The 19,520-nt window shown below is 49.2% G+C and overlaps 2 long non-coding RNA genes across 3 annotated transcripts in view; one reads left to right on the top strand and one right to left on the bottom strand.

The window, feature by feature from the left end:
• The window catches only part of LOC110343150, a 73,990-nt gene extending 67,116 nt beyond the window's left edge, over positions 1-6,874 (top strand). The window contains exon 7 of the long non-coding RNA XR_005874728.1: positions 6,402-6,874. This is a non-coding gene — a long non-coding RNA (uncharacterized LOC110343150). The remainder of the gene's footprint in view (positions 1-6,401) is intronic.
• Positions 1-19,520, bottom strand: part of LOC121137490 — a 106,848-nt gene that overhangs the window by 26,296 nt on the left and 61,032 nt on the right. For both annotated transcript variants that reach the window (XR_005874729.1, XR_005874730.1), the window contains exon 3: positions 1,804-1,947. This is a non-coding gene — a long non-coding RNA (uncharacterized LOC121137490). The remainder of the gene's footprint in view (positions 1-1,803; positions 1,948-19,520) is intronic.

The following is a 19,520-nucleotide window of genomic DNA, read 5'->3' as shown; positions in this document are numbered from 1 at the left end:
AATCAATCTTTAAAGAAGAAAAATGTGTCTTCTATTTAACCACGGGAAAAGAGCAAAAGAATCCAAACAGAGGCACATTCTCAGTTCTTACAACAAAAATGCTAATGTCGGGGTAGGGGTTTGGGGCTCAACAGCAGACCTGGGCCATCAAGCCTGGGATTTCCTCCTAAGCACCAGAAGAGAGGTGTGAAGGAGGAAAAAGGCTTCAGATCACATAACATCAGATACCTTCTGAGCAAATGCAGCCTGTGCTATATCAGACACCTGAGCAAATGCAGCCTGTGCTATATCAGATACCTTCTGAGCAAATGCAGCCTGTGCTACTGCCTGGGTCCAGAGAAAGGAGATGGCCGGGTGATGGTGGCCCACGCCTTTAATCCCAGCACTTGGGAGGCAGAGGCAGGCGGATCTACATGAGTTCAAGACCAGCCTGGTCTACAGAGTTCCAGGACAGCCAGAGATACACAGAGAAACACTGTCTCGAAAAACCGAGAGAGGGTGAGAGAGACAGAGACAGAGACAGAGACGGAGACAGATTTCTATAAAGGACATCAGGATAAGGAAGAGAATCAGGAGGGAGACTCAAACACTGCACCAACTCAGCCAGCACAATACAACAAACAACTGAGCCAGGCCAACATCACCTATTTGCCACACTTTCCCAACTGTACATACTTTGTTGTGTTCTCGGTAAATATATGCTGAAATCTAAAAGACATATGAACTCCCAAAGGGTTTACAATTTTTTTGTGGTGTATTTATTTTTATCTTATGTTTATTGGTGTTTTGCCCGCATGTATGTCTGTGTGAGGGCACTGGATCCCCTGGAATTGGAGATGGTTGTGAGACGCCACGGTCTCACAACGGAATCAGGGTCCTCTGGGAGAGCAGCCCGTGCTCTTGTCAACCAAGCCATCTCTCCGACACACTGTTTTCCTTCTGTTCTGAAACATGCCAGGCATAACCTCGTGCTTCTCTCCAAGGGAAGCAACCAACCTTACCACAATACCTATTTACTCATTGTGGTATTTCTGTAAATGCCAGCATCAAGTGACCCCAGTGATCACTTTCCGTGTCACAGAAAAACTTAAAACTGTTTCCCAGTTTTTGGTGTCTTGTTGGAAAACTGCTTGGGAAGAGAAATGATGTTTTTATTTTACATGAAATTAAGTAAAACAGACGATTTTCTGCTTTTCTTCTTATAGTATAACAGGGCTGGAATCATATAATGCCTTTTAGTTTTTTAATTATGTCAGAAAAACAAATTCCAGAGTCATCAGTATCTTCTATTTGGGTTTTTGAGGGCCAGTGTGGCATCTGCCCCTGGAAGCCAGACCATGTCTCATGCATATTCAACCACTGAGAAGTCACGGTTAGCAAGGAATATCAACTCTCCTCTCTCTCTCTCTCTCTCTCTCTCTCTCTCTCTCTCTCTCTCTCTCTCTCTCTCTCTCTCTCTCTCTCTCTCTCTCTCGGACAGTAAAATATACTTTCTTCCATTCAAGTTGCAGATGATCAAAAGGATACAAGCAAGAATATTTTGCTTGGCACATGGCCTAAAAGTTCTAAATTTATGTATTCTATTTTTGCCTCTTTCTTAGACTGGATTAGTTACTAGGCAACTGAAGTATTTAATTTCATTTGCTAATAGTTCCATGTGCATAGTGGCAGCTAAGCATGTGGGCCTGCGGACGCCAGTACAAACACAGTCCCCCCCCCCAAGCCTCTGCCCAGTCCTCACTGCACCCCAGCCCCCCATCCTTCCGGTCTGCCTATCCGACTTGTGCTTATGGGGATACTCACATCTCCTGTGGAAGGGCTCATGGCACAGATCCTTTAATGGTCTGCCATCCTCACTGTAAGACAGCCTCGTGTGCCGCATTCAGAACCTGCTCTCAGACTTCTGGTTCAGGATGTCAGACCCGGCACATATGTTTCCTTCCCTTCCTAGAGAAAGGAAATAAAAATCTTTAGTGATACCCTGCGTAGGAAAAACAAACAGGCCATTGTGAAAAGAGAAATCCGAGATCAAGAAGAGTCCTTGGAAATTAAGAACATGTGAAAATGTGCTCAGGGTTTTGTCTTTAGGGGAGGGCAAGTTACAAATTCTGAATAAAATCGCATTTTCCTATTAGTGGCAAGGATTAAATATCCTGCTTTAAGTAACAAAAGTAGAGCAGTGGGATACAGAAATTCCAAATCACCTTCTCCCACCAAGTACGCGCGCACACGTATGTGCATGTGTGCGCACGCACACATACACATACACACACACACACACACACACACACACACACCTCAAACAAACCAACCCCACTGAATACAATGAGACAGAAAAGGTGGGTAAGGAGGTGACCATTAAAAACCATGTTAAGTAGGAAATGAAAATAAATGACGGGGATAAGCCCAAATATGCCAATAGGCATAATACAAAGGACTTAAAATTCTCCTATTAAAAGACAGACTTTTAGATAGGCAATGCATATAACCACCTCTATGATACCTTGGGAGGGACTTATCTATGGCATGGGGTAATTGGAAATAAACATAGTGTGTTATCAATAAGGAAGGAAGGAAGGAAGGAAAAAAGCATTGATATAATTAGACCAAAACAGAATCCCAGGACAAAAGAGACCACTGTTATGTGGGTTGGATTAAAAAAAAACACGAGGGGGCACCAGGGAAACCCGAGCTCAGGGGAGGGAACTTCCAGGCTTCTCGCTCAGAAACCGATGAATCACGCACTGCAAAGAGAGGCGGTTTGAACATACATGCATCACTGAACTAGGTACTTCTCACATTCAAACTCAATTCTCAAATAGCACAAAATACTGGTGGTCAAATCTCCACAGAGGACTTCAAAAATCTCACCAGTACTGGGTCACAAGTAATATCTCAACAAAACTTCCTTGAAAAGAGAAATATCCCAGGCCTCCTGGAGCTCTAACTCGAGAGTAATTGATGGAAGACATCCGAAGGTGAAATTAGAGACAGTGCCATGATGAGTGGCAGCCGCGCTCTCAGCTCAGAGTCTGCAGGAGGTATCAAAGAGACTGCAACTTAAAATGCAGCCAGCAAGTGGAGGAACTGAAATCACTGTTATCTCGGGGGGGAAAAATTAAAGTGAAGGGATTCAATAAAGAAAAAGATGATGAAAGAGAAACAAGTTGGTTTGATCGTTAGACCCTGAAGATGTCCCAATAAATAAAAAGGCAAGTCTAAGGGGTGGGGGACGGCGGGGGGGGGGGGGGAGCCAAACAAACAGAAAACTAAAACTTAAAAGAAGGTTGAACAGTACAAAATTAAGAATAGATAGGGATGTGGCTTCAGAATTACAACATGGATACGTGTACAAGTACTAATGATGCATTTGAAAATATAGGTGAGGAAGTAGGAGTAAAATGACATTCTAAGAACACATAAATTGCTAAAATGAGCCAGTCAAGGGTCAAAGAGAAGTAGGAAGCCCGGCTGGAGGCGGAGGGTCCCACGTGCAGATGGTCTGGGGACTTGGTGCCTCCTTTTGCCTTTGACAATCCCCAAAGCGCACATCCCCTTCCGTGCTGTCCTGAAGAGACATAAGTCATCAAAAGCTTTCCCGTTTGCTGCATGAAGCTTGGGGAACCTGGATTCTCCAGCAGCTGGATGGGTACATATTTGGGGAAGTCACCCCGCATTCACATCCACTAAGAGGTAGGGAGTAGAAGATGACTGAGGGACACACCTGACTCACTCAGTCAGGGAGGCTACCAGGCCTAGGTGTATCCCCAAACTATTCAGCTGCAGCATCATCCCTGATTTCCAGGTCATCTCTGACAAAACAGTGATTTACCCTGAAATGAAGAGAATAAGTGATGTCGGAAACAAGCCCAGGCACTATCAGGAAGCTAAAAAAAAAAAAAAAATCACAGCGACCTGTGACACCAGCAAGATCTACCCAACTGAAAGTGAGCAGTCCTTCTTGCTCATACACCTGGCCTGAGTGTTCTGGAACATGGCTAACATGTTTTTAAAGGCATCTTCAACAACGGTGTGGTTTCAGCCAATCGGTTGCTTTCCGTGGGGCCAGGATGTAATTTTTTTTTTTTTTGCATCTGGGAAATGGTGCTGACAAATTACTTATTATTAATTTTCTTCTTAATCTCTGTGATCCTGCCAGATAGATTCTCAAGTGTGTCCATCTTAGGGTGGGCTGTGTCCAGTCATGTGCAAAGTGGACATTTCAAGTTGACACGAGAGCATACCTCAGGGTGTTCTTCTGGGAGGTTTCACCCACAAACAAACCCCCTGGAAGAATGTAATGACCCCAGGAGGTAGGCGAAACTCGAGTGATATGAAGAATTGAATTACCTGGCCAGTGGGTGAGTCAGCAGCCAAATGAGATGTTCCTGCTGTCTGTCTACCATGCTTCTTTTCATGGGAAGCATGGTGGGGGGATAAACGTCTCTCTTGTTACTGTCTACAAGACAGGAGTGGCCTGCTTTTATGCTTTCTGACACACTGGTTTCAACTTTATACCTGTTGTGCTCAAGCATGAAAAGTTTAAAAACTGGTAGATATATATTTATTAATGATCCGCTATAACTAATGATTTACAGACCCAACATTATCACTGTGGAAGGGCCTAACTTAATTTCTAAAACAACACTTAGCGGAAGAAGCAACCTAGAATAAGGGGGTCCTTAACTTCAAAATTATGAATATGTAGTATGTATGTATGTATCTCCAGAGAAATGTTAGGTTTAGTAATTTAATTCACACATATTTGAGACTGGGCATATACATACATTTATATAAGTAAGTATGTATGCCTATAATTCTATCACACAGGAGGCTGAGGCAGGAGGTTCACAAGTCTGATGCCATTATCTAGTAAGACTTTGCCTTAAAAGAATATATGTGTGTGCATGCATTCACATGTGTGTGCGTGCATGTGTGTGTATGTATGCCTGTATGTGTGCATGTGTATGTGCGTGTGCGTGCGTGCGTGCTTGCGTGCGTGCGTGCGTGTGTGCGTGCGTGCGTGTGTGTGTGTGTGTGTGTGTGTGTGTGTGTGTGTGTGTGTGTGTGTGATCCATGGGAGCTGAAGTTATAGGTGGTTGGTTGTGGGCTACCCAATGTAGATCCTGGGATTTGAACTCCAGTCTACAAAAGCAGTAAGCGCTCTTATCTGCTGAGCCATCTCTCCAAGTCTTAAAATATATTCTTGCTTTTAGAAAAATCTGTTAAGCACAACAAAGCAACTCCAGTGGCCCTGTGAAGTCTTTGTTGCCATTGTAAAGAAGAGGCAGACTTAGTAAGTGGGACAAAGAGTGTATGCTCACCTACTGCCTAAGCTTTAAACACATCTTGGGGAGAAACGTGGCCAGAAGCCTCTGGGCCACCTTTGGAGGGAGAACACGGCTGATGAATGTCACAGGACACAAACACAATCAAACAAAGAGACATTGGGGGACAACATTGGGAGCCTACTCAGTAAGCGGGAACTGGGATACAGCAGGAAGGCTATGTGGGTGACAGGCCGAGGAAGGGGCTGGTTCAGAAGGAGGGAGGCTTCTTTTAGCAACCATTGAGAGAACACGGCTTATGATGGGTCATGCATCTAGCCTCAACCCGTGTTTTAGAAGCATACGTTCCTTAGTGCTTCTCAAGCCAGTATTCACTATAGGAAAAGAAGCCTGCACCAGGCTTGGGCTAGGAGCAGTGGCTTTCAAATACAGTTGCATGGAGGATGCTCAGGAGGCACATGACAGAGTTATGTCACCGCATCCTTTCTCCAGATCTGTCTACTCAGTTTAGGACAAGCCTTGGAGGGTGCCTCCTCTCTTTCCCCTTTTTCTTCTACTTCAGCCTCTTCTTTTTTTGTCAGACAGGGTCTCAGGTAGCCTCGGCTAGCCTCCAGCTCATATGTAGTTCAGGCTGACCTTGAACTCCTTATCCTCCAGTCTCCCAGGTGCTGGGATTATAGGCGTGTGCCACTTTATCCAAAGGGAATCTAACCCAGGGTTAATCTGCCTCAGGCAAGGTAGGCATGAGGCTTGGTGTTCTCTGCCTTGTGCAGGGCCCGGCTTCATGGTGGAAAGTGCTAAAAGTGGCCTCCTGATGGTCTCTCTTAAAAATTTCAGACACTTTCATTTTAGGCCGGTGGAAAGGCTAAGCCATTTATCTCTGCCCTGATCTGTACCAGAAAAATCAGCCTTGGAGTTCACCTGACAAGAGTCCCATTTTCCCACACCAGTCTGAAAGACCGTTTTCCTCTCCTGACACAGAAACTAACTGGTGCATGCTCTCTCTCTCTCTCTCTCTCTCTCTCTCTCTCTCTCTCTCTCTCTCTCTGTCTCTCTCTCTCTCTGTCTCTCTCTCTCTCTGTCTCTCTCTCTCTCTCTCCCAACTTTTGCCAGGCCCACTGGCCATCAAGCTCCAGGACTCTACGAGTCTCCAGCTGTCACACGGGTGGCGCAGCAGAGACTGAACTCAGGCTCCCATGTTTGGGTAGCAAATGCTTTACTGGTTGAGGCAATCATCTCCCCAGGTCACTAGAAATCTCCTGAAAAGAAACGTGAGTTGTAATTAAAGAAGAAAATTAAAGAAGAAAACATCTCTTCCTCCTTCGGCTACTGTGGGTGAGTTCTGAACAGAAGCAAAGATCTGGCAGACCAAGAGACGGGTTTGCTGAAGTGAGCATAAAACAAAGACACAAGAAAAGAAGAGATAAATGAGTAACGGCAGACCTGGAAGGCTGACCCTGGGGGAGCGGGAAGTGAGGCTGGGATGCACAAGCAAGGGCCTTGGGGACCGCTGGAGAGCAACATCGGCTGACTTAATTACTTAAGATGAAAAAACCAAGGCTTTTGATTAAGACCATCAAATAAAAAGGCAGAAGTTACCAAAGCCTTCATGTCTCAAACGCTTTTACCCTCCAACCTTCTCCCACAGGTCTTTAAAAATAACAGACAATATTAAGACAAACAACAGCTAGAACGGTTGAGGCCGATCTTGGCCAGGTCACTCTGAGGACTGGGGACTTGGGAGCTGAGAACTGTTCTCAGTCCGGCTGGCTTCAGATCCGCACAGCGGAACCCCCCGCCCCCATTCACCCGCAGCAGCCGATGTTCCCTCTGCCAATTAAGTGTTTCCGTTATCGCCCTTCCCACTACTTACTCATCCCGCATTAATCCCCTTAAAATTGGCCTTTGCCTTTTAAAACCCAGTATGGATTTAGTAAAAGCGGCCGGCCACACGTGGCCTGACGGGCAGGTAGCCTCCCTGCTTCTCCTGGTCTGGGAGTCTCGTCTGTCTCTGCCACTTGGTCAGAGTCTTCTAGGTTAATAGACTGTCTTGGAAAATGGCAGTTAATCCTGGGATGACAAAATGTTAAGCCGCCCAAGGAAGAATTAAATATTTCAACAGAGGCGGCGGTTAAAAATTGGCAAGTGCTATTTTAAGATTCTTTGAAAATTTAAGTAGAAAAGCAAAAAGGAAAATGGCTTGTCTCGGGTAAAATGGAGAGAAGTTCACTTATGAGACTCTTAATAACACTGGCAGGGTGGGGGCCAGGCAGGGACAAATGACCACAGAAGCATGCTGGACCACCAAGTCCCAGTACAAGAGGGGGGATGCTCTGGCTGGAGGGAACCAGCGCTGGGGTTTGGGATGACTAGAAGCTGTTAGGAGTTCCTCCAGTGTGGTAGGGAAATATGTGAAAGCTGAAAACTGACCTAATTTCTTTCTCAGAGGGTGGAACAGAAAGCAACCCTTGCATTCTTGCAGAGCAGGGCCCTGGAGTCTGTTGCCGGGGTCGGGTCCCGGCTTTGAACCTTGCCTCCCTGGGCCAGGCTAAAATCGGGAAGGCCGGGGAGGGGGCGTGGGGAGCAGTGGGTAGAGGGTGAACTGCTGGGTTGCATGCCTTGAGGTATCAAGCCATCAATACAAGCTAGGCTGTGATGATATAATGGCCACACAGACTTAACCTGGACTCTTTTTTCTTTTTTTAAACTTCATACACAGAGTGAGTGAGAGAGAGAGAGAGAGCGCTTTTCCCTCCATGGACAGAGAGAGGGAGACCAGGTAATTGTAAAAACACTGCAATCATTTTCCTACCCTGCACTTTAACAATCCAATTTATCGCTCTGCTCCTCACAGCTGCTTTCTAGGGCCCTACAGACTAAGGCTCAAACCTACTAGTGGGATCCGAACGGCAGGTTTGAGGGTTTGTGTCTTTATAGCTCACTTCAGAGAGGCACAAGTGATGCGACTTCAGTTGTTTTAATTTGCCACGCCCCGTTTCCAGCCGCCTTCGGGTGTGCGGAAGAGACTGGGATTTCCTGGTGCACCGCTGCAGGGCTCTGGGTGGTATCCATGGGCTGGAGGTGGCCCACTCTTGGCACCACTCATGGTAGGTGCAGCTCTGACCACCCAGAAAGCGGCCAGTGGAGCCCCCAAAGGCACCTCATGGGGTGCTGAAGTGGATGTGACCCCCAAGAGCTTACGACTGGGGAGGGACAGACCCCACACACTATTCATGCCCCAAGGATTCTTCAGGGCACCTGGCTTTGGGGGACAACCCCATTGCTGGGGAGAGCCGGGCGTGGGAGTGGGAGTAGGGGTGGGGTCTCCATCTTTCATCTGGAAGTGTAGCTTGGAGCTAGTCCTTGGCCTTTCTTGGTCTCAGTTTCTCCACTTGCTAAATGGACATTATAAACCTTGTACTGAGGGCACAGTAGGGATGGGGAGAATTCAGGGAGAATGCCATAAAAGAAGAGAAGGAAGGAAGGGGGATGAAAAGAGGGGCATCAGTGTGTGTGTGTGTGTGTGTGTGTGAGCACGCGTGCCCTCATGCAAATGATGAGTAGATACAGTATATATATATGCATATATATATATATATGAAATGTCATAGTGAAGACCATCATTTGTGCAATTTAATAAACATAAATAAAACACCCCTGAGTGCTGGGAGGGGAGTGTGGGACTCTATACGTTGGCTCTAGCTTGAGAGACCAGATGCCTGCTTCTCTTGAACACTCCCGGGCTGTGGCACATCAGCCCCCCACCCCACCCCACACTCCCGTTTGTCCACTACAGGAGAGAACTTCCTCTGCAGCGCCTGGTTTCAGTTTCCTGCCAGATGCCTCGACCTCCTCATGTGTCCCTGCTCTCAGCCGTCCTGTCCTCCCTGGCTTCCTAGAGCACTTGATGAAGCAGCTGTGGCATGCACCGTGCCACTGCTGCCCTAGACACAGGGTTCACGCCTTAGATGTCCCTCCCGGCCTCTCCGCTGAGCCCCGTGTAGAGTTTAAACCATGCGGGGAGGTACATGCCCGGGCCACCCCCTAGAGTCCTCTCGCTCAGTGAGATAGCCCAGTTTTCACAACTCTGACTCAGAGGCCTGGCGCCTCCCTGGGCTAGACATCCACCTCAGCCATATGCTCCATGCGGACCCTTCCAGAACCAAGACCAGGACCCGGGACCAGGGCTATCAAGTACTCGGAAGGAAATGCTAACCCCCTCATTGCATCTGTGTATCCCAGAAAAGCCCATGGTGTCGTCAGTGGGCCTGGTGCTGCTCACCGAAGGGCTGCCCCTAGATGCAAATGCTAGTGAGACACACTTGACAGGTACACGGGCGTCTGCTTCCACATAAAGACCTCAATATTGTTAGCTTGCAACGCTACTTTAATTTGTACTTTCCTAATGACTACGACTTCGGGTCTGCTGCACCTTTGCTCAAATGTAAGCAGCTACTTATTGGCTGGGGACTTGGGAGCCAGAGTCCACGGCCCGATACCTGTTCCTTGCATGGGTTCAGGCATGACCTCCAGGCATCTGTGTGATATGAGAATTGATTGCTCCCTAACCCCAGGGGCATCTGAGCCAGCAGAGGGCTGTGGAGGGCGCAAGAACTGCAGTGTAAGGACTCAGCAGGGCTCGGGTGGGGAGGCCACGGCAGCCACCACCCCTGCAGGGTGGTTGCGATGGGGGAGAAAGTGGGGTCCTCGTGAAGTAAATGAAGCCCCCGTAATGTAGCATAAGTCAGAGATGGTGGGTGACCTTGTTCTGCTTGGTTGAGTTCAACTGGGTGCATAGAACACAAACGGGGAAGAGAAGAAGATGAAAACGGAATCCAGGCGTGGCAAGGCTATGGTTGACGGAAGGGCCTCTCAGCTTTTTAGAAAGTTTAGCACTCAGGAGGCTGGGGTAGGAGGATTGCCATGAACTCAAGACCATCATGGGTTACAGACAGGAGGTCCTTTCTCCAAAACAAAACAAACCCCACCCAGAGCCCCTCAAAGACAAAACCGAAGATAATTTAGGAGGCGACAGAGCAAGAGAAGCTGTGGATTTGTGGCTCACCTCAGAGATACACGAGAGATACGGTGTTCATTGTTTTAATCTGCTACACAAAGGTGGGTAGGAGAAGACTGGACAGGTTTTCTTACAGACTTTTGAAGGTGCCTGTTCTCACAGCATTGACCACATCCCTGGCGTCCAGCCCATTGCTAAATAGTCATAGGAAACAACGGAATGGCAAATCCCAGTGCTTAATCCCCACAGGTTGCCCTTAGGGAGGAGGCTAACAGCCAGGGTCCGAGGAATCCCCACCCTTCAACCCCTTGACTTTGTAAAACCAGAAAACAAAACAAAACTGTGCAACAGCCTCTTCCCTGTGCACCAGCCTCTTCAGCTAAGGAGCACACAATGGGCTCAAGTGTGCCGGTGTCAGCCGGAGACCCGCCTGCCTCGTGGTTAGTGGTGTGAAGGGGGTGGTTAAGGGAGGCTGTGAAGTATCCACCTCCATTCCTGGGGTGGGGGGGGCTGTTAAGTATCCACCTCCATTCCCGGGAGCCAGAGGAAACCACTTTCCGGGTGGGCGGCGGGCAGCGGGAGCAGGTGGAGCTGGGGAGATGTCTGGCTGTGAAGTAGTTTCAAGAAGGAAATCAGCGACCCAAGGGCCTAGCCACTTAAGATGGCCCCTGCTATTCACAGGTAATTTACCGAGAGCACGAGAGCCTGCCGCCCCTGGCATCAGCTTCCGTGGAGCCTGGCTCCTGGGGCCGCCAGGCTGTTTGCTCTGAAGGGTGGCAGAGGGCCACGTGGGGCTGTTTTCCTCAGGGAGATGATCACCATCTGGTTTCCTGTGGCCGCCTCACCTCATGTTTGACTTTTTATTATTATTATTATTATTTTATGCTTTAAAATTCTAATCATCAGGAAACAGACAAACTCCCAGGGCATTGTTTCTAGTTTCTCACGGTGACCCCAGAGACCAACATCGTCTCCCTGGGAGCTGGTTAGACAAGCCCTAGCTGCAGGGGAAAATGCCTTTCCACAAGATCCCCCCCCCCCCCATGTGCACCCATAGCAGCAGGGATCCTGGGGACAGGGCTGCTGCAGGCGATTCACGTAAATTAGTCTACACTATGGGCTGGGCCAGATCGTCAGGGAAAGGGCACAGGGGGTGGGTGGAGTCTGGGCAGTGTGGGTTCTTGCTTAACCCCCTCTCTTTCAGCTCTCTCTCTTCCTCCCCTCTCCCTCCCACCTCCCCCCTCCTCTATACAAAACAGGGTTTCAACTACTGCAGGCTGGCTTGGAACTCATGATGTAGCCACAGATGACACTGACCTTCTCTTTCTCCGCCACCTCTGCGTAGCTTCTAACCCCCTCTGCCACCCGAATTCACAATTCCCACGCCTTCAATTGCTCTTCGAGACCCCAGGGGCTCTTGTCGTGTCCCCGCCCACCTCCCCTTTAACTGGTCATGTCCACACCCATAACCATGCCCAGAAGGTATGGTTGCTGTTACAGGCTCTCGGGTGGGCGCTAGGCCTTCAGTCACCCTGCTGTGGCTTTGGGAAGCTGACCCCCCCAAAGGGACTTCATCAATGACTTCCACCCCTCCCGGCAGCATAGGGAAGCCAGGATTCAGGGTCCCCCTTCTACACAGACCCATCAGCTCAGATCTTTGCAGCTCCCTCTGGTACCCGCAGGTCACCATGGTTCCCAGACTAGACATGGCCTCATCCCTGCAGGTTCCTTCATCAGACTCTTCTTAATGAAACCCTGGCATGGTATCTGCTGCCTCCGGGGAGAGGGGGGCAGCGTCCCAATGGCTGCTCTACACACACCCCATTCCTGAAGGTCCCTCTGGCCATTTCTCTCTCCCTCTTCTACCCAAATGGACAGCTTTACACATGACATACTCAGAAAGTCCCAGGTAGGCCATCCCGTTACTCCTGACTGGCCACAGTGTCATCACTTGCTCTGTCCAGGATTTCATCCGCCATCACAACCCCATCCTACCTTTGACGGCGTCTTGGGAGTCAGATGGGGAAAGGCCTCAGACTTCTTGGTCTAACTCAGCCAGGAGAGTACCCCCACAAGCCCCCTAGCTGCTGTGGGGTCACACAGAGCTTCCGTGTCCCATCTCAAGTTCCTGACCTCCAAAACTGGCCTCCTGATGGCCTCTCTGCTCCCACCTCTCACTCTAATCTATCCATCCCTGTGACAAAGACGCTTTGGAACGTCAGCCCAGCTTAGACACTGCCTCGGGCCCCTAGGATGCTATGTCCTGGCATACATTCTAGAGGAGCCACCATCTCCCTGGCTAGCGGACGGCCAGCAGCCCTCTCTCCACCTCAGTGGAGGATCCGTAACGCTCCTGACCAACCCTTTAGAGTCTAGACTGCTTGGGAGAACCCCCAAGGGCTCTGCTTTTCTCTCATTTCCTACAGTCTCTTACTTTCTGTCCCACTTACCATTAAGCAATTAATCACGTCCTACTTCTAGCTGGCTTGAACAACCTCAAAAGACACACAGTTAACTCTTCAGCAGCCTAGGCCTGATAGCCCCAACCACATTGTTTTCCAGAGGTGTGGCTACTCCACCTGAGCGTTCCTTCCCAACCCCTCAACATCCAGGTCTAGCACAGCAGGCTACAAACCAAAGATGAGCGCATGGCGTTTACGGACAGACATTGGCAGAGGCCTTTCTGAGCCTCCCGGAGCCCCTGTGAGTGAAAGGGGGCACACTGAAGACCCTCCAGCTCCCACCCCCCCTCCCAGCTGCCCAGCTTTCAATCGGCTCCTGCTATCTCTTTAACCTGGCCTCATTACAGCCGATTGAACACACTGCAAGTTCTACTTGAACATAGGTTGCCGTGTGCGTATCTTTCTCCACCCCCCCCCCAAAAGACGCCCAAAGTGCCTCTGCTCCTTGGCCGTCACGTGACACTTTGCTATGCAACAGTCACATGAGGCGCAAGAGGCACCACTACATCCTACCCTGGAGAAGGCAGTCACTTTAACAGGCTGCCCTTCCCTTCTGCCACCCAGTCAAAGCCACCGTCCCCATGGCAGCAAGAAGGATTGAACAAAGAGTCTACTAGGTCATTCTCCACCCCGACATCTCAGTTCCTGCAAGGCTGCTCTGTTATGGTCTCCGGCCCGGAGGATCACCACTGCCTCAGCCCTCTCTGAGTGTCTTCATGAACAGATCCGCTCCAGTTAGTTTTTAGTGCCAACCCGACACAACCTAGGGTCTCTCGGGAAGAGGACCCAGGAGCCAGCGAGCGGATGGGTTAAAAGAGGCAGAAGGACAGAGAATGGAGGGTGGGGCCATGGTGGCCCCAAAAGCAGAGACTCGGAGGCTCTCAGAAGATAGCTCACAGAGCAGCGCCTCCTGCACTGCAGTATGCTCACACATCACCCGTGTGTCCGCTGTGGTACCCTCGGGGCAGCCCCACGCTGGTGTAGCAGCAAGCTCCGGTGACCTCCCTTTGAGCCCCGAGATCCCAGATAACCTAACTCAATCATCCGGTTTTATAAGCCGAGGACAAAAATGGTGGGGCAGGAAGGCCAGTGTAAGAAATGGGGGTCGTCTCAAGCAGGGCCTGTAACCCCCGTCCTCAGAACCTTCCAGGAGCATCATTAAATGGACACAGATGATGGGGTGAGGGTGTCCTCTCCCCTCGAGGTCAGCTCTCGGTGGAATGTCACTTGTAGACACTGTTCTGTTTTGAGGCCTGGTGGGCGATACAAAGAACTCAAAGCCTGAAGAGGAATTAATTTAGCTAAGACAAACAACAACAACAACAAAATCTAGGACTCTCAAAGCAGAGGACTCCCAGGATCGTAGAAAGCGACTCATTACCTGGGATACCCAGGACCCAGATCCTGCTGGAATGAGACCCTCGGGCTCTAAGAAGACATTTGCAGAACACTCTTCAACATGGCCAAGTCTTACTGACCCAGGATGCTAGTTACTTGTGTTATTTCTGTGATTAAAAAAAAAACAAACTTGATAAGCACAACTGAAGGGAAGAGTGGTTTCTTTTGGCTTGAGGTTCAAAGGGACACAGTTTTTCGTGGCAAGGAAGTCATGGCATCAGAAACAGCCGTGGCAGTGAAAGGTGTTTGCTCACATCTAGGCAGGTCTGGAGGCAGAGACGTGGCAGGAAGTGGTATCCAGCCATACATTAGTTACATGGGCCTTCTGCTTCCTCCTGGAGGTCTCCTAACCTTCCCAGACAGCACCACTGGCTGGGGACCAAGTATTTAAACATACGAGTCTGCGGAGGGCACAGCTCACACCCAAATGGTGTTGGAGAGTAGAGCAGGACTTGGCTCCTGGAACTGTTTATTGTTCAGTGGGCATGCCCCAGCAGCTCAAGTGACTTGTCAGTTTCCAGGAGATCTCACCCTTGGGTTCCACCCGTGAGCCAGGATCACAGAGCTGCAATGAGCAAAAACCCTGCATCCTAACCCTTAACTAACAGCTTAGTAACCTGCACTCTGGGATTAAAAAAACAAACAAACAAAAAAAAACCAAAACAAAACAGAAAACACTTGATCCAGGCCCAGAACCCACCAAGCCAGACGAACCCCTTCAACGACATTCAGCCTGGGGTGTTGCCCGGTGTTGCCCGTGTGCCCTCCGGTGGTCACATCAGAAGGTGAATCTAGGGGCCCATCGCCTGAGTTGAGGAAGGAGAAAATGAGGGCGGCTGGGGTCCTCTACCTTCTGATGGTGTTTGAGAAGGGAGCTATATCACTCAAGAGGAGGACACAGGGCCACCGTCGTCATGGGAAAGGCAATCTAGACTATTTCAGAATGTACCAGATACGAAGAAGGGATCAAAACTTCGGTGTCATCTCAAAGACCAGAGGGAGTTGTCTCTAGATAATGCCTTCTCAAGTGTGTTCGGAACTAAGCGAACATTTGATGTGGGACAGACGTCCCCAGCGAGTGTGAGCAGCCAGCTGGATGAATCCTGGGCCGTGCAGAAAAGTACAGCTATGAGGGCAGTCCATGGAGGAAGGGGTTCTGTGTCTTCCCCATCCATACAGATGTGTTAGCTTGCTAACTCTGTTGCTGCTGTAAGCCGAGCTCACCTTGGCTACTCGCTGGTCCACGGAAGAAGAGCCAGATTGGTGGGGGGTACTCGACCAACCCCAGACACACAGCTGAGACACCTGAAACACCGGGACCCACCGAGCTAGCTATAGCAGGCCCTGTGGGCCTGTGAGAATACTTGTGGGTGGGGTGTATGTAGACCACTGAGTTCTGAGGTGGTTCTTGACTCAGTCCTGGGACAGATGCAGCCATCCCTAGCCCCTCTCAGGCCAGGCCTCTGCTCCAGGCAGCTCTTTGTCCCAGGGGGCAGACTGCTAAAAGGAAGGGGCCGTTGATGACTATAATTTCATCACCCAACTGTCTTTGTTCCAGCGCTCTGCTGACGTTTCTACCCAGTATGCAAAGAGAAACGAGACTTTTCATCCCACCCATTGGCTGGGGGAGGGGCACCTTTTGCTAATGACGAACTTGCGATCATTAATGCTCTGCCCCATGCCTTTCCACGGGTCTCCTGGCGTCTGCTAAGTACTTCCTCACCCGTCGTCCGGAGGCCTCCAGCTCACTTCTGCACCGTGGGGATCTCTCCCAAGCTCTTCAGCTAACAGCTTTCCACGAGGGAAGGACATGGAAGTGCCCGTGGTCTCACTAATTAAATGACTCCCTACCAGCCCAGTTGCTCAGCACAAGTCTGGCTGAGCTCTTCTCTACGACTGTCTTATCTTGGGAAAAATCTAATTCTCTGTGCCTCTCATTCCAAGGTATAAAAGCTTAAAGGTTGCAGTTATGGTTAAAATGGCACGTATCTAAGAAAAGCCCAAGCCTATGCTTACACATGGAGATACTTGTATTAGCTTGTATGGCAAGGAAGAGAAAGAGAGAAGGAGAAATGAACTGGGAAGCCCACCGTCCCCTTCAAGGACATTACCCCAGTGACATAAGGGTCTCTCACTAGACCCAGCCAGCCCCTTAAAGATCCTGCCACCCCAAGAGTGCTACCAACGATTCTTTAACACATGGGGACCCCTGAGGGCCATCACTGAAGGGCAATCATTTGGTTTAGGGTTGCTGTGCAAGGCAGTAGGGGTTGTGGACTACACAAAAATTCCTGGTCACAGAAGCAAATGATGCCGAGACCTATTTCTACATGGCCTCCCCCTGAAGCCTGGAGCTGCCCAGCATACCCAGGGCAGTAAGCCTTGAAGATGCGTTTGAGCTGACATTTTTTTTTTTCAGGACAAGCAAAGGATATCCCTTCACCCAGTGGTGAAAAGAAAAAAAATGAAAAAGAGGGACTAGAAAAAAGGTTTCCCCCTTTGCCCCAAAGGGCCTAACAGGGTGTTGGAGAGTCTGAGTGAGACTGGAGACAAGGCCTTATGCACACCCAGCAACTGCCCTGCCTCCAAGCTACATCCCTAGCCTTTGCTCTGTGTGTGTGTGTGTGTGTGTGTGTGTGTCTGTGAGTGAGAGTATGTGTGTGTGAGCAAGTGTGAGTGTCTGTATATGTGTCTCTGTGTGACTATGTGTATGTCTGTCTCTATGTGTGCATGAGTGTGTGTGACTCTGTATTTGAGTGTATGTGTGTGAATGTGTGTGTGTGAGTGTGTCTGTGAGTGAGAGTGTGTCTGTGTGTGTGGGGGGGGGGGAAGGATTGAAAGAGAACTCCTGTGCATGCACAACTTGTGTAGAGGTCAGCCTTAGATGTAGCATGTAAATTATTTTACGTGGTTTCCAGGGCTGGGACTCAGATCTTTGTGTAAACACTTTACCAGCTAAAGTAATCTCCCCTAGTTTCCTTCGCCTTTTCCTTCATTTGGTTGTTGTTTGAGACAAGATCTCACTCAAGCTGGCCTTGAACTCACTGCACATTTCAGGATGGCCTCTGACCCTGCTGCCTCTGTTTCCCAAAGGGCTGCAATTCTCGGCATGCGCCATTAATCCTCCACAGGCTTTGGAACAGCCTCAACAGCATGCTGGAAGCTGTTTGTACACAACCAGGTGTGAGAAACTGCTGTGATGTTCCTGGTCTCTTTGATCTAGGCTTAGATTCTCAGAAGCCACCAGTGGGTCAGCCAAACAGGCCAAAAAAAAGAAAAAAGAATCACCTCTAGCTGTTTATGTTTAAATTCTGAGGTTAAAGCTCCAGCCATGTCCTTTGTGTCATGTTAACAACTGCCTAGGAAGTCAGAACACCCCCCCCCCAGTGTTTGGGCCAGGGAAAGAGGTAGGGCCTGGAAGGGGATGGTGGATGAGGGAACAGCTTGGGAGGTGGCCTGGTCCCCGCCAAGTGGCCTCTGATGGCCACTAATGATAGGAAAGAGCTCGGCCACTGAAGGCAATTAGGGAGGATGAGACACCACACACGTCAGGCAGCCGGGGGAGCACGAGGGGAATCTGATTATCCCTCTGTCTTGTTTAATAGGAGTTAATAGTTGGAAAGGAATAAAAGAATAGTGTGTGAAGCTCACTGCCAATACAGTCTAATATGCATGCTATGTTTTTATTTCAAAGAGGATAAAGGCCCAAATTTTATACTGAAAACAAATGTTAAAAATTAATTATAAAGAAGATACCAGAGGGCCTCCAGCCTGTTCCCTGGGTGACTGATTAAATGCCTGCCTCATTTAGGCTGGTATAAACCCAATCTGTTGGAAGGAGGCCAACACTACTTGCCAACGTCCACAGAGACTCTCCAAGAAAATGATCTTGGTGCCAGGGAAGAGAAAAACATACTTACCACCACTGCCTGGAGCCAGCCACCGCCACAGGGTGCCACCCGGTCACGGAAAGGACACTGAGCCATTCAGCAAAGTCACTGGGGGGCAGGAGTGTCCTTTATCAATTGATCACCCATGAGCCAAATGAATGGGGCTGCTCAGGCTGGGAGAATGGTGGCCTCCACAGGATGGCAGTGCATGGGATTTTTTTTTCTTCTAAATCCATCTTTGAATTTTGTTTGGTCTCAGAAAAATATCTTCCCAATTCTCAGAAGGTGCAAACTCTAGTAGAAAAAAAAAAGCTTTTCTAGAGCAAACCAGGATGTAAGAGGATAACTCCATTTATTCTTTGAGTTTTAAAGTTAATTCTAATGTCAGGATAACATTTTTTTTTTTGTTGTGGTTCAAATAAAACTAGAGGACTGCCCCAGAACCATCACAGCCCCCATCGATGCTCCCCACCCCAAACCCTCATTCTTTTTTTTCTCTGCCCCAAGGGTAATTGCTGTGAACAGGCTGGTGTGGTGCTCCCAGATCCTCAGAAGCCACAAACATAAAGGGTTGTTTTGGGTAGTCTCTATTTCACATGTAAGATCAAAGTGGGCCTATTTTACTGTAATTTGCATTTTTTTTATAAAACAGCAGATCACAGAAATTGGAATAGACCATTACCTACACTAAGTATGGCATTCAATATGTGGACCAGCCACACCATGTGATGGGAATTTGGTGATGTCTACATCGAGGCCCTCAGCTATGTTCTCAGCTTTATCACCTCCACTTCTCAAAGACACTAAACACAAGCTGGATAACCCATCCGCTGAGCCCAGAGAAGGAGGCCAGGGACTTCCACAGAGACTGAATTGTCCGCGGTGGTCACGACCACTGCTCTGACTTCTGGTCACGAGTTCTCCTGGGCCCAACCCTTGTCTCTTCTGTTGCACTGCTGAACAGCTGTGGGAATTATGGGGTATTCTCACCCACTCCGCCCCCAGATTTTGAAACAGGATCTCATGGAGCCCAGGCTAACCCCAAACTGGATGTGCAGCAGAGGATCCCCGGAGCTCTGAAACCTGGCTCTGGGAGTTCTAGGATCATAGGTGCATCCCACCACCATATGGCGTAGTCACCTCCGCATTTCAGTGGGCAGCAACTTAAGAGCAAGAATGACTACATAGGATGGAACACATGTTCAACAAATTTTTGTTGAATTAAGAAAGGCCTGGGAGCTAGCTAGCTCATACACACACACACACACACACAAGAACACACATATGCACACACTCCCATGCACACAAGAGAGCGCTCTCTGGCTCTGTGTGTGTGTGTGTGTGTGTGTGTGTGTTTGTCTAGATGTACACCGCATGTGTCTGGGTGCCATGGGAGGCCAGCATCAGATCCCCAAGAACTGGAGTTACAAGAAACTGTGAGTCCCCAAGAGTGGGTGCTGGGAAC

Source organism: Mesocricetus auratus, unplaced genomic scaffold (genome assembly GCF_017639785.1).
Source record: "Mesocricetus auratus isolate SY011 unplaced genomic scaffold, BCM_Maur_2.0 Super-Scaffold_100691, whole genome shotgun sequence".
NCBI lineage: Eukaryota > Metazoa > Chordata > Mammalia > Rodentia > Cricetidae > Mesocricetus > Mesocricetus auratus.
The sequence above is the reverse complement of the archived record's forward strand: the minus strand, read 5'-3'. Positions and strand labels throughout refer to the sequence as shown.